The sequence below is a fragment of the Triticum aestivum genome, chromosome 5A (genome assembly GCF_018294505.1).
Source record: "Triticum aestivum cultivar Chinese Spring chromosome 5A, IWGSC CS RefSeq v2.1, whole genome shotgun sequence".
In the NCBI taxonomy this organism is placed as follows: Eukaryota; Viridiplantae; Streptophyta; class Magnoliopsida; order Poales; family Poaceae; genus Triticum; species Triticum aestivum.
This window is the reverse complement of record NC_057806.1, coordinates 137,582,676-137,596,541: the sequence shown is the minus strand read 5'-3', so window position 1 is coordinate 137,596,541 and position 13,866 is coordinate 137,582,676.

The window sequence follows — 13,866 nt, the reverse complement described above, 5'->3', positions numbered from 1 at the left end:
TGCCTAGTTTATCATGGTGTACTTACTTTGCATGTTTAACAACTCTAAACTTATGTTTAGGGCAGAACAGTACCAAATCCATAAATTACATATGGAGATTTACCGGAATTGTTGTTCGTTGTTTCCGGCCTCATTTAAACTTGCCTAGATAGGTAGTTTTCTTTTGCTTCACCCCTTGCCATGCTAACAAACATTTAATTTTGTTGAGTACTTAAACGGGAGAGAACTAAATAATTGTTGTGGTGTTTCGTCAATATGCAACTCGTTGCATATTGAGCTCCACTTAACTTGTAGTTTTGCTTGTGCACTTTGCCATGCCATGCCTCATTAAACCAGACATGCATCATACTTGATTGTGCATCATGCCATGATTATGTGATGGTTGTTTACTATGTTGTTTGCTTATTTCCGGTGTTGCTTCTTCGAGTTAGTTCCGATAACGTCGCATTTGTGAGGATCCGTGCGACTACGTCGGTTTGTCTTCTTCATGGACTCGTTCTTCTTCCTTGTGGGATTTCAGGCAAGATGACCATACCCTCGAAATCACTTCTATCTTTGCTTGCTAGTTGCTCGCTCTTTTGCTATGCCGCGATACCTACCACTTGCTATATCGTGCCTCCCACATTGCCATGTCAAGCCTCTAACCCACCTTGTCCTAGCAAACCGTTGTTTGGCTTTGCTACCGCTTTGCTCGGCCCCTCTTATAGCGTTGCTAGTTGCAGGTGAAGATGGAGTTTGTTCCATGTTGGAACATGAGTATTTATATGGATATCACCATATCTCTTATTTTAATTAATGCATCTATATACTTGGTAAAGGGTGGAAGGCTCGGCCTTATGCCTGGTTTTTTGTTCCACTCTTGCCGCACTAGTTTCCATCATACCGGTGTTATGTTCCTTGATTTTGCGTTCCTTACGCGGTTGGGTTATAATGGGAACCCCTTGACAGTTCTCCTTGAATAAAACTCCTCTAGCAAGGCCCAACCTTGGTTTTACCATTTGCCACCTAAGCCTTTTTCCCTTGGGTTCTGCAGACTCAAGGGTCATCTTTATTTAAACCCTCGGGCCAGTGCTCCTCTGAGTGTTGGTCCAAACTAGAGCACCGTGTAGGTCCATCCCTTGGCAACTTGGGTTATGTCGGCTCCTTTATGCTTAGCTTATCCGGTGTGCCCTGAGAACGAGATATGTGCAGCTCCTACCGGGATTTGTCGGCACAGCGGGTGGTCTTGATGGTCTTGTTTTACCATTGTCGAAATGTCTTGTAACCGGGATTCCGAGTCTGATCGGGTCGTCCTGGGAGAAGGAATATCCTTCGTTGACCATGAGAGCTTGTGATGGGCTAAGTTGGGACACCCCTGCAGGGTTTTGAACTTTTGAAAGCTGTGCCCGCGGTTATGGGCAGATGGGAATTTGTTAATGTCCGGTTGTAGAGAACTTGACACTTAACTTAATTAAAATGCATCAACCGCGTGTGTAGCCGTGATGGTATCTTCTCGACAGAGTCCGGGAAGTGAACACGGTTCTTGTGTTATGCTTGAACGTAAGTAGTTTCAGGATCACTTCTAGTTCACGACCGTGCTTTGCTTCTCTTCTCGCTCTCATTTGCGTAAGTTAGCCACCATATATGCTAGTGCTTTCTGCAACTCCACCTCACTACCTGTTCCTACCCATAAGCTTAAATAGTCTTGACTGCGAGGGTGTGAGATTGCTGAGTCCCCGTGACTCACAGATTACTTCAAACAGTTGCATGTGCCAATGATAACCGTGCAGGTGACGCAACCGAGCTCAAGGAGGAGCTCGATGAAGATCGTGTTCGTTGTGTTGTTTTGTTGCCAGTTGATCAGTAGTGGAGCCCAGTCGGGGCGATCGGTGATCTAGCATTAGGGGTGGTCTTCTTTTATTTTGGTTCCGTCGTCGGACCGTGATTGTATTCTGGATGTTGTAATGCTATATTTATGTATTGTGTGAAGTGGCGATTGTAAGCCAACTCTTTATCCCTTTCTTATTCAGTACATGGGATGTGTAAAGATTACCCCTCTTGCGACATGCCGACAATGCGATTATGCCTCTAAGTCGTGCTCCGACACGTGGGAGATATAGCCGCATCGTGGGTGTTACATATCTCTGGGCCCTCTCGGTAATGTATATCACAATAAGCCTTGCAAAAAATGTAGCTAATGAGTTAGTTATGGGATGTAGCATTACGGAACCATTAAAGAGACTTGCCGGTAATGAGATAGAACTAGGTATTGAGATACCGACGATCGAATCTCGGGCAAGTAACATACCGATGACAAAGGGAACAACGTATATCGTTATGCGGTTTGACCGATAAAGACCTTCATAGAATATGTAGGAATCAATATGAGCATCTAGGTTCCGCTATTGGTTATTGATCGGAGACATGTCTCGGTCATGTCTACATAGTTCTCGAACCCGTAGGGTCCGCACTCTTAACGTTCGGTGACTAGTACTAAAGGAAAAGAACAAAACTCCCTTACTGAACTTTAACCAAAGATGCATAGGAAATATGGTAGCATCAATGCAAACATGGCAAGCGATATGAACATTTTCAGACTTGGTAGAAAAACATAACATGGCAGAAACAGATTCATGATAGCAACTTTGCAAGCTCATGCCACTCACCACAAAGCATTACATGGCATCACAAGGTAACCAACAGTAAGAAGACACACTTATGAAGCTAAAAATGGCAAGAGCAAGTTCATAGGGTGCATGGATCTCTAATAAAACACATGGAAAAATTGCACTTCATGTTAACAATCTGCCAGCAACAATATTTAGCAAACGTAGAGCATGGTAATGAAAATCTAGACTACTCCATAAATACAACCAGAGGCATGAATGGATAGAGCATAACCATATCTTCAAAACACTCTTACTGAACTTCATCAAAATATGCATGGATCTTCTTATGTCAACAAGTCAACATAGCAACAAAATATAACAGGAAAAGACATGGCAGAAAACTAAGTGTTTGAAATTAGCAACATCATGTGGCCTACTTTGGATGCTTGTGCTAGTCACCACAGAGTTCGTAAAAATACAAGGCTTGCACCACTGTAAATATGGCATGGAGATGCTCCTAAAACATGTAGACATGATGCTCATAGGATGCACACACAAAATGCAATGAAAATGACAAATCAACAAGTTATGATGAATTCCAGCAGACAACATCATTTAACACTTCTACAACGAAGATTAGGGCATCAATATGGAGAGTAACATTCATGCAGACGATACTAACATGAAGAGCATAACGAGACGAACATTTCGATATATCATATGCGCAAATCGGAGCTACGGGCACGGAGATATGGCATGTCAAAGAGGTGCACATAATGTAGATATTTCGGGACAGGAAAAAAATGACAACCTCAGATCTAGGTTTTGCACGCACGGAAATCGAGGTGGTCAGAGATGTCGCCAGAGTTGATGGAGGCGGCGGCCGGAGATGGGTGTGGAGGTCGCCGGCGAGGCGGGGGAAGCCGGATCCGGCTGGGGAGCGGGGAGGCGCGGCGGCGGCCGGCAGATCTCGCGGCGGGCGGTGCGGTCCCGCGGCGACGGTGAGGCACGCGGTGGCGACGGCGGCGAAGTAGGCAGTGGCAGTGTGGCGGCGGGGCCAGCGGACGTGGGTGACGCTCGGTTGGGCGGTGGCGCGGGCGGACTGGGCCGGGAGGGCCGGCTACGGGCTCACGGGCCGCGGGTGGACACGTGGCTGGCGGTGGTTGGTCCAGGCGCAGCGACGGACGCGTCCAGCGCCCAGCAGACGTGTCCGGCGTGGATGGTGGACTTGGATCTAGGGTTTTGTCCGCAATTTGAGGAGGGGGAGGCATATTTATAGGTAGGGGGAGCTAGGAGAGTCCAAATGAGGTGCGGTTTTTGCCCACATGATCATGATCCAACGAGGGAGAGCATGGAGGGGGTTTAGATGGGCTAGTGGGCTATTTTGGAGGGGTGCTGAGCTGCAATGAGAGAGGGGCTTTTGCGGTTACCCGGTTAACCGTTGGGGCATCAAATGACCTCCAAATGGAACAAAGTTTGACAAGCGGCCTACCGGTGATGTACCAAGACCACTTGACAAATCTCAGCCCATTCCGAGAATGTTTTTCTCCTGCCCACGAAACAAGATCTGAGAGGTGCAGCGGGTGCATGTGGGAGTGTCGGATTCCGAAACGGACAATGGGGAAAATGACCGGATGCATGAGACGGACACGAATGCAAATGAGATGTGCATGATGACATGAGATGAAATGCATGACATGAACAAAATGCAAAACGAAGACAAAAACCCAACCACGAAGGAAAAACATATCACATAGCCGGAAATGGCAAGAGTTGGAATTACAATTATGGAATGTTACATCTGGGGCATTACAACTCTCTACCACTACAAGAGGATCTCGACCCGAGATGTAGGACTGAAAGAACTCCATATATTCGGAACGGAGGTGATCCTCGTGCTCCCAGGTCGCTTCTCGGTCGGAATGGTGTGACCACTTAACTTTCATGAATTTGATCAACTTGTTACAAGTTTTGTACTCGGTTTCTTCAAGAATGGCAACGACATGCTCATGATAAGACAAATCCTCTTGGAGATCAATCTCTTCGAAGGTGATAGTGCACTCAGGCATCTTGAAGCACTTGCGAAGTTGTTACACGTGAAACACATCATGCACATTTGTTAAGTTGGACGGAAGCTCAAGTTGATAGGCGAGGTCGCCTCTTTTGCCAATGATCTTGAAAGGACCCACGTATCTAGGGGCAAGCTTCCCTTTGATACCGAAGCGTTGAGTGCCTTTCATTGGAGAGACGCGGAGGTAGACATGGTCTCTGATCTCGAAAGCCAAGTCACAGTGCTTGCTATCATAGTAACTCTTCTGGCGCGATTGCGCAGCTTTGAGATTTTCACGGATGACTTTACAAATTTCTTCAGCTTCTGTGATCAAGTCATTGCCAAGAAGTTGGCGTTCACCAGTCTCGGACCAATTGAGAGGAGTACGTCACTTTCTGCCATATAGAATTTCGAATGGGGCCTTGCCCGAACTTGCTTGGAAGCTGTTGTTGTAGGAGAACTTGACATATGGGAGACAATCTTCCCACTTCATAACGAAAGAGATTACACAAGCTCGGAGCATGTCTTCGAGGATTTGATTGACTCACTCGACTTGGCCACTTGTTTGAGGATGGAAAGCCGTGCTGAAGCGAATGTTGGTGCCCATGGCCTTTTGGAAGGAGTCCCAGAACTTGGAAGTGAAAATTCTTCCGTGGTCTGAAGAGATCAATTGCGGAATACGGTGCAACGAGACAATTCTGGAGGTGTATATATAGCTCTGCCAACTGAGCTACCATGATAGATTCTTTGATTGGAAGGAAATGAGCCACTTTTGTAAGCTTGTCAATGACAACGAAAATAGCATCATTCCCACGCTTGGACTTGGGAAAGCCAGTGACAAAGTCCATTTCGATATGATCAAACTTCCATTCTGGAATACCAAGAGGTTGAAGGAGACCAACTGGTCGTTGATGTTCTACTGACAAACATCACATTCATTCATGAATTGAGCAATTTATCGCTTCATTCAAGTCCACCAATATGACTGCTTGAGGTCATGGTACATCTTCGAACTACCTGGATGAATGGAAAGAATAGAATTGTGCGCTTCGTTCATTATGACCTTCCTTAGATCACCTTTAGGAACCACAATCCGGTTCTCGAAGAATAAGGTGTCCTTGTCATCAATGCGATAGCACTTGAATTTGGAAAGACCCTTGGCAATACCATGTTTCACCCTCTTCACCATGGTATCAAGGAGTTGTACCTCACGAATTTTATCTTCCGAAGTTGGAGTGACTTGAAGGTTGGCAAGAAAATATCGAGGAACAACTTGGAGGTTGAGCTTGCGGAAAGCTTCACAAAGATCCGGTTGGAATGGCTTGAGAATTAAGATGTTGCAATAATCCTTTCTACTCAAAGCATCTGCAATGACATTGGCCTTTCCTGGAGTATATTCAATACTTGGATTGTATTCTTGAATCATTTTGACCCAACGAGTTTGGTGGAGGTTGAGGCACTACAAAAAATACACTTCCATGATGATACGTGTTTGTCACAGTAGGCCTCTTTTTTTGTCATGCATGTACGTCCATGGCAAATTTATGACATAATTAAGATAGTCATACCTGTGCTGTCGTAGAAGTGTTCCATGACATTACCAAAATTATCATCATGGAAGTGTCCACTTCCATGACGATAAATCGCGCGTCACAGAAGTGCTTTCGTCAAGGGTGACCGACACGTGGCATCCACCGTAACGGAACGCCGTTAAGCTATCGGGTCGGGTTTTGGATTCGATAACCCGTTAACAACCCCGACCAATGGGGATTTTCCACGTGTAAAATCATCATTGGCTGGAGGAAACACGTGTCGGCTCATCGTTGGGACAGATGTCAATCACTCATTTGACGGAAGGTGCCTATGATACGTTGACACGTGGCACGGCCCAACAGTGGCCCATTCCTGTGAGAAGGCCGACCTGTTTGACTTGGTCAAAAGCTGACGGGCCGGCCCATGGAAAGCCTGTTAACGGCCTGTTCGAATATAGCCCATTTACAGCCCGCTAACCCAAGGCCCGTTACACCCTATCTGAATTAGGCCTAGTAGCGTCATCTGGGCCATCCAATATGATTCCAGCCCGTTTTCACTTCTGGCCCATGTATGGCCCATGACGTCTTTCGGCCCATATGAGGCCCTATGTAACTCTTGGCCTACTAACGGCCCGTGGTGAAATTGGGCCGTGATGAACAGTGTATCACTTTACACCCATTAACGGCCCGTGGTGAAACTGGCCCGTAATGAACAGTGTATCACTTTATACCCATTAACGGCCCATTATTCTGTTGGGCCGTTTCCAGCCCATGTTATGTTTCGGCCTTCTCAGAGCCCATTTATTCTTGGGCTCATTTCCAGCGTTCGTTTACTTACGGCCCGTTACTGTCTTTTTCTGCTTGTGGGCCAAATTCAGCCCGTGGTTACAGTCGGCCCGTTTGTGGTCCATTAATACGTTGGGCCGATTTCATAGCGTCATCAAATACGGCCTGTTAATGATGGCCCGTTATGGTTGGCCCATGAATGTACGATTCCAACTCTAGCCCGTTTACGGCCATAATGCGGTCTGTTTGGCCCATGTTTGGCCAATCGATTATACGGCCCGTATAAGGCCCATTGATAATACGGCCCGCAGAAGGCCCATTGTTTCTATAGTCGGTAGAAGGCCCATTATTTCTACGGCCCGTAGAAGGCCCACTGTTTCTACGGCCAGTAGGAGGCCCAGTGTCACTACAGTAAATATTAGCCCATGGTTATTGTGGCCTAGTTTTAAAAATAGGTTATTGCAGCCACTAGCTAACCGTGGAAAAAGAACTGCAATGACTACAAGCAAACAAATAAACAAGACAACAAGGAAATAAATAAGCAAGCAACTAACGCTAGGCTATCACGACTATTACACATATTACATCCACTAGGCATCAAAGTTCGCCACCAGTGCAAATATAGGGAACAAAGCAGCATATCATATACACTGGTTGTCAAAGTTGGCGACCAGCGCGAATAAACGCCACAGCAAAAAAATCCAGAACTGAAACCACTTCAAAAGATCTCAAGAAACAATATCCTGGGTACCCATAATGCTGGCAAGATGCTTAGCAAGCTTATTAACTTTCTCTTGTTTGGCGCTTAAATCCTCCAGCGCTTGTTGTTGCACCAGAAAATATGCATCTGAATTCTGCAGGGACTTCTTCAGTCCTTCAGCTTCCTGTCGTAGCACATCTGATCGATGTCTTTCAACTTGAAGTTGAGACTCAAGAAGATGAACTGGTTCAGGCAGCGAGTTCGAAGAGCTTGTGCCAGCAGTAGTGGCCAGTAACTCGAACACTACATCAAGACAGGACTTTTGGGTTCCCTCACTGTCGTCAAGATAGTTTTTATCAGCTTTCTTGGAGACCAACAGGGATGTCTCACTATCTTGAACCTTATCTACATTACTTCCTTTACCATTGGATAACGCGGTACTGTTCTCCAATATTTTGTCTGCATTCTAAAAGAGAAACAAGCAGACACATCACATGTTTACCATGTTGTATATGAAACTCATTTTGGTAAATGAGTTCAGTAGTAAAGTGGACAGGATAACATCATGAAACAAACATATATCTATGTACCATGGTCAGTTTATGGTCTATACCATTCTAGTTTTTGTTGCCAAATCAAGATAGAGACACAGTTCAAATAATATTTGTTCAAGACAAAGCAGAATAGATAGAATATAAGTGTGGGTAACTATAGAGCAATAACAACACTTGTAATGTGCATGACATGAAAAAATAACTGTTTATTCAATTGAAACTGAAATCAACATAGAGCAGGTTACAATAGCAAACCAATTAAAGAAACAGGTTTAAAACATACCTGTTGCGCCATTGGAGTTTCAATTCCATCCTTCGAATTTGAAAATAGTTGGTATGAGTAAATACAGTCATGCAAGAGCAAAGGAGTATGAACCATAGCTACAGAACCTGACCTGAGAACAAATCTTCTTCTCCTTTAAGCGTTGAGTTGGGATTAGGAGTGGTGGTCCTCGTGCTTTGGGCACTGCAGTTCCCTTACTAATTGCTCGTGTTTGGGTGCTCTGTGGTGGAGACGGTGCTGTGTCAACTGGAACTGGGTTACTATCTACCAGGGTTGGGGTTAGAAGGGGTGTAGCCGGTTCTCTGTCCAACTGGGTAGGGGTACAATTTGCGAGAGTCTGGGTTATGTGTGGTGGATCTGGTCCTTGGGCAAGTACAACCGTGGTTCTATCTGCATCAACTGGTAGCACTATCTTTTCTGAAGACCGTGTTGTTACTCCCTTAGATACTGCCATCACCCTCTCCAATTCAAATGGCTGATAAACAAGAAAAGTAATTGAAAGTATAGACATTGTATGATAGACAGGTGCAATGGATAGTGGGGAATAAAAGAGGGCATGAAATAATTCATATTTATGTTGTCTAACCAAACATGATAGCATGACACAATTTCACATATATGATGGCTAACTAAACAGGATAGCATGACACAATTTCACATTATGATGGCTAACTAAAAAAGATGGAAAGACATAGTTCAAAATATGAGACTATGTAAACAGGATGACATGACATAACTATATAATGTGTTTATTAAATAGGTTGGCATGCCATAATTCACATACATTCACGGATAGAATGCCATAATTCAAAATATGATGACTGTAAACACTAAACAAGATGAGATGATATAACTATATGATGTCTTTATTAAATGGGTTGCCATGCCATAATTCAGATAGATGATGTGTATGTACTATGTAAACATGATGGCATGATATAATTCAAATATATGATTTATATAGTAAGCAAGTAAGCAGATGGCAATCCATATATGATGTAAAAACTAAGCAATGCAAGACAACATGCATGACATGGTTAATATAACCCTGCCAAGTTTGTGCATAGACCTCAGGGGGAAAATAGGACTGGTCATCAGTCTCTGAATCCTCCTCTGAGGAGCTCTCTATAACCAGCAAGATGTCTGCTTCAGCAGGTAGCATTGTCTGCTCTGAATATCTTGTTTTCATTCTAGATACTTCCATCACCGCTTCAAATGGCTGATGCACAGGAAGAGTAGTTGAATATACAAACGTTGTCGCCAAATGGAACACGTAATACAAAAAAATGATAGCATGATATAATTCACACACATGATGATTGGCTAAACAACATGGCATTGCATAATTCACGTATATAATGTCTTCCAACAAGATGGCAATGTATAATTCACATATATAATGTATTGCAACAACATGGCAATGCATAATTCACATATATGGTAATTAGACACTGAACAGGTGGCATTCACACAAAGCATGTCTAAACTAATCAAATGACATAGCAATGCGAGACACCATACACACGATATGAGCAACATAACCCTGCCAAGTTAGAGCATACACCTCGAGGGGGGGGGGATAGGACTGGCCATCTGTCTCTGGATCCTCCTCTGAGAAGCTATCCGTAACCAGCGAGATATGCGCTTCGTCAGATAGCATAGTCTGCTCTGAAGACCTTGTTTTCACTCCAGAATTTGCCATCACCGTGTCAAATGGCTGATGCACACGAAGAGCAGTTGAATGTAATAACATTGTTGACAAATGTAATATGTAACGAAAAAAAGGATGGCCTGATATAATTTACATATAAGATGACTGGCTAAGCATGATGGCATTGCAAAATTCACATATATGATGCCTGGCTAAACAAGATGGCGTTGCATAATTCACATAAACGATGAATAAACTAAACAGATGACATTCGCACAAAGAATGTCTAAACTAAGCAGATGACATATTTGATGTATAAAGTAAGAAATGCAAGACACCATATGCATGATATAACCAACATCAGCATGCCAAGTTAGAGCGAAGACCTCAGGGGGTAAATACGAGTTGTCTTCTCCTTCTGAATCCCCCTCAGAACAGATATCTTCCTCTCGATTACAATCCGAAATGCATGGAGGGGGGCTGCCTTTGCGCCTACCATGGAGCGACGTCTGCATGGAATTTTATTGCCACACAAGGCTCGTCTCTTTTGCTCTACATGTTCAGTTCCATTGTTTACAATAACTGTCATGCATAGGAATAAAACATAGTGAGATTATGTAAGGAGTGCATGCAGAAATCCAGAGTGATGGTAGCAACCTGTGGATAGACCCAAAACCAATAATAGCAGGAAGATAATGGCTTCAGTTAAAAAATACAGATAATGGCTTCTTTACTGTTTGTTTCCCACCCAACATGAAACTCATAGTAGACACCAGAGATTAACCAGATAGTAGATAGATACTATTGATAGTGGCCCCGATATGTACCCCACAACCATTTAAAAACTCAAGTTTAACCATTAGTTTGGAGCTGACTCAGAGTCTAATCGGTGAACAGGACGATAAAGTAGCATGTAATATTAAGCGATGCATAACGTAAGCAGACACGAAAGAGTGCGACCTCTCTTGCGGACCCGTGTAGTCCTCGAGGTCATCTGCTCGGTTGATGATGGTAGTGCAATTTTCATGGCTGCCAGCGGTGGGGAAGAAGATCTGAGGCGGCGAAAGACAGTCTGGAGGCCGGATCCCTGCTGTGCTGGACCCTTCTATTGTTGGAGCAGCTGAGCTGGGGTGGACGGCGGCGCAGCAGGAGCGGGACAAACCACGCAAGGTTTTTTTGACAACTAGCTGTAAGAGAAGTAATTCTGTAAGGGCTCGTTTGAATTGGAGGATTACAACAATGCAGGGATAGGAAATAGACAGGAATAGGATAGGAATGCACGTGCAAAACAGAGAATTTAAAAACACAGGATTTCTGCCAATCTGGGTGTTTGATTCACAACAATTGGAAGATCACATGATGCAAAGAAGCATGGTGAGATTAAGTCAAAATACAAGAAAATGTACGGTTATAATGCTATTATGCTACTATCTCTTAGTCTTGTGCTTCATGAATAGGAATTTGAAAAGGAGGACAAGTGAAAATTAAAATTCCTACGTTTTTTCTTTCAAGGAGACACTAAAGGAACAAATCCGTGTGCTCAGTGTACAATATATATAACATGTAGAGTAAAAAAGAGATGCAACAAGTGTACAACCTCTTTGGCGAAGCCATGTCGATCTCAGCGTGATTGGGTTGGCCGGTGAGGATGCTCCGGCTGACTTGGCTGTCGGAGGAGGGGAAGAAGATCTTAGGCGTCTGGAGATGGAGCCCGAGGTACTGCTCCACTGTGATGGAGGGTTTCGTCGTTGGAGCAGCTCCGGTGAGTTGTACGACACCGAGGCTGAAGCAGGACAAGAGAGACAACGAACAACGTTATCCTGAGTGGAATTCTAATAGCATCTCCAATACATGACGTAAAATACATAACCACAAAGTGCTATATGTAAAATACATCAGCCGCTCATCTCTGAACTTAACTGTCGAAACTGAATTTAACTGTCGAAACTGAACTTAACTGTTGAAACTAAACTTAACTGTCGAAACTGAATTTTGCTGTCGAAACTGGACGCACTAGCAAGGTGAGGCTATACGTTGGTCGACTGACTTTTTCATCTCTGGTCAGTCGATTTTGCAGCCGTTGGATACGAAATCAAGGGCCTGCGGTTCATCTTCAACCTCCACCCCCTGAGCCGGCCAAACAGCAGCCCCCGCGGCCGGCGATGCGCCACCCCGCCCGCCCTGAAAACACTCCCCACCGCCGGTCCACTGCCGCCCCGGCCATCCCTCTAGGCCCCCCCGTGCCGAGATTTTTCTCTGGCGATCCCCACGCCACCGCCCCGCCAACGCCCCGCCACTGTCGGCGACCACCGCCCCCATCCTAAACCCTAAGATAGATAGTGGGGTACCTCTCCGGCGAGTCCCCCTCCCCACTGCGGCTGGTTCTTCCTTCACCCCGGCGGCATCAGAGTGAAGTGTAGCTAAATCGGAGCAGCATCACAAGCAAGAGCAAGAGCGAGAGCAGCAGTGTGAGCAAGAGCAATAGCAAGAGCAGACCAGGCAGGGGACCGAGAGCAAGAGCAGAGCAGCAACGCGAGCGAGAGCTAAAGCAGCAGCAAGTCCTACTAATGTGGACGTCGCCGCCGAGGGAGCGACGCCGTGGAGGAAGTGGCCGGTGACGCCTCCGTGGATGGAGCCGCGCCGTGTCGGCTCGGGACCGAGCGCCGGCAGCACCGTGAGATCGAATCAAGAAGAAAATGCGGCGATTAGTGTACAACCTCTTTGGTGGCGCCAATTAGGCTGCAGCTTCATCCGAGGAAATGGTGATGATGATGCTCTTCCGGTGGTGCAGGTGAAGACGGCGGTGTGGGAATGGAGGTGGCGCGAAAGATGAGGGGAACATCGGGGCAGCTCCTTTGAGGTGGAGGATGGTGTGGCTGAACCGGCGGGACGATGAGATCGATGAAGGATCCTCATCTGGTACGGTGGATGAGGGACGTCGAGGTGTTGCTGTGGACGACGTTGTCAGGGAAGAGGCTCCGGCTGGGTGGCGGACGGAGCAGGGTGTGGGGTTTCATCGCGGGTTTTCGCGGCCTCGGTGTACGAATGGGTGGGCGGTTGGGATGGCAGTGGGGAACCATGGCTTAGAGACACGCTTGTCACAAATGTGGGGTAAGTTACGAAAGTACCCCCACCGATTTGAGGCGGTTCTTTCGGTTCAGGGGTACCACGGGCATTTCAGTGTTGGGATTTCACAGGAGGTGGGAGTTTTCGCGCGCGTTGTAATTTCGGAATAGCAAGGCGCAGGTTGAGATGGAGGGAGTTGTCAGAGCACAACGAGACAAAGATATATCTTTAATATTTCGGGCTAACAAGGCGCGGGTTGAAATTTCCGGACAAGCCTAACGTGTACTGTACCAAATCAATGCGCCCTACAAGTGTCATTCAAAACTTTGAATTCATGTTATGTTCAATTAAAATATTTCGCTACGTGTATAATGCATGCAACCTACTACTCAAATGAACGTTTTAGTGCATTCCAAACGTATATACTACCACTTCAATATGAACTAAATTTTAATTCGTTTCTATATTTGAATAAGCTCTACAGTAATGATTGTTGTGAAGTCAAAGCATTTGAATTCGTTTCTCTGTTTTAATAAGATCTACAATCATCATTATTGTCAAGTTAAACCATCATTTGTGTATTATCTTCACAGCACACCACATGATTAGTCTCGAGTTACATATGAACTATGTGTACTATATGAACTCGGACTAGA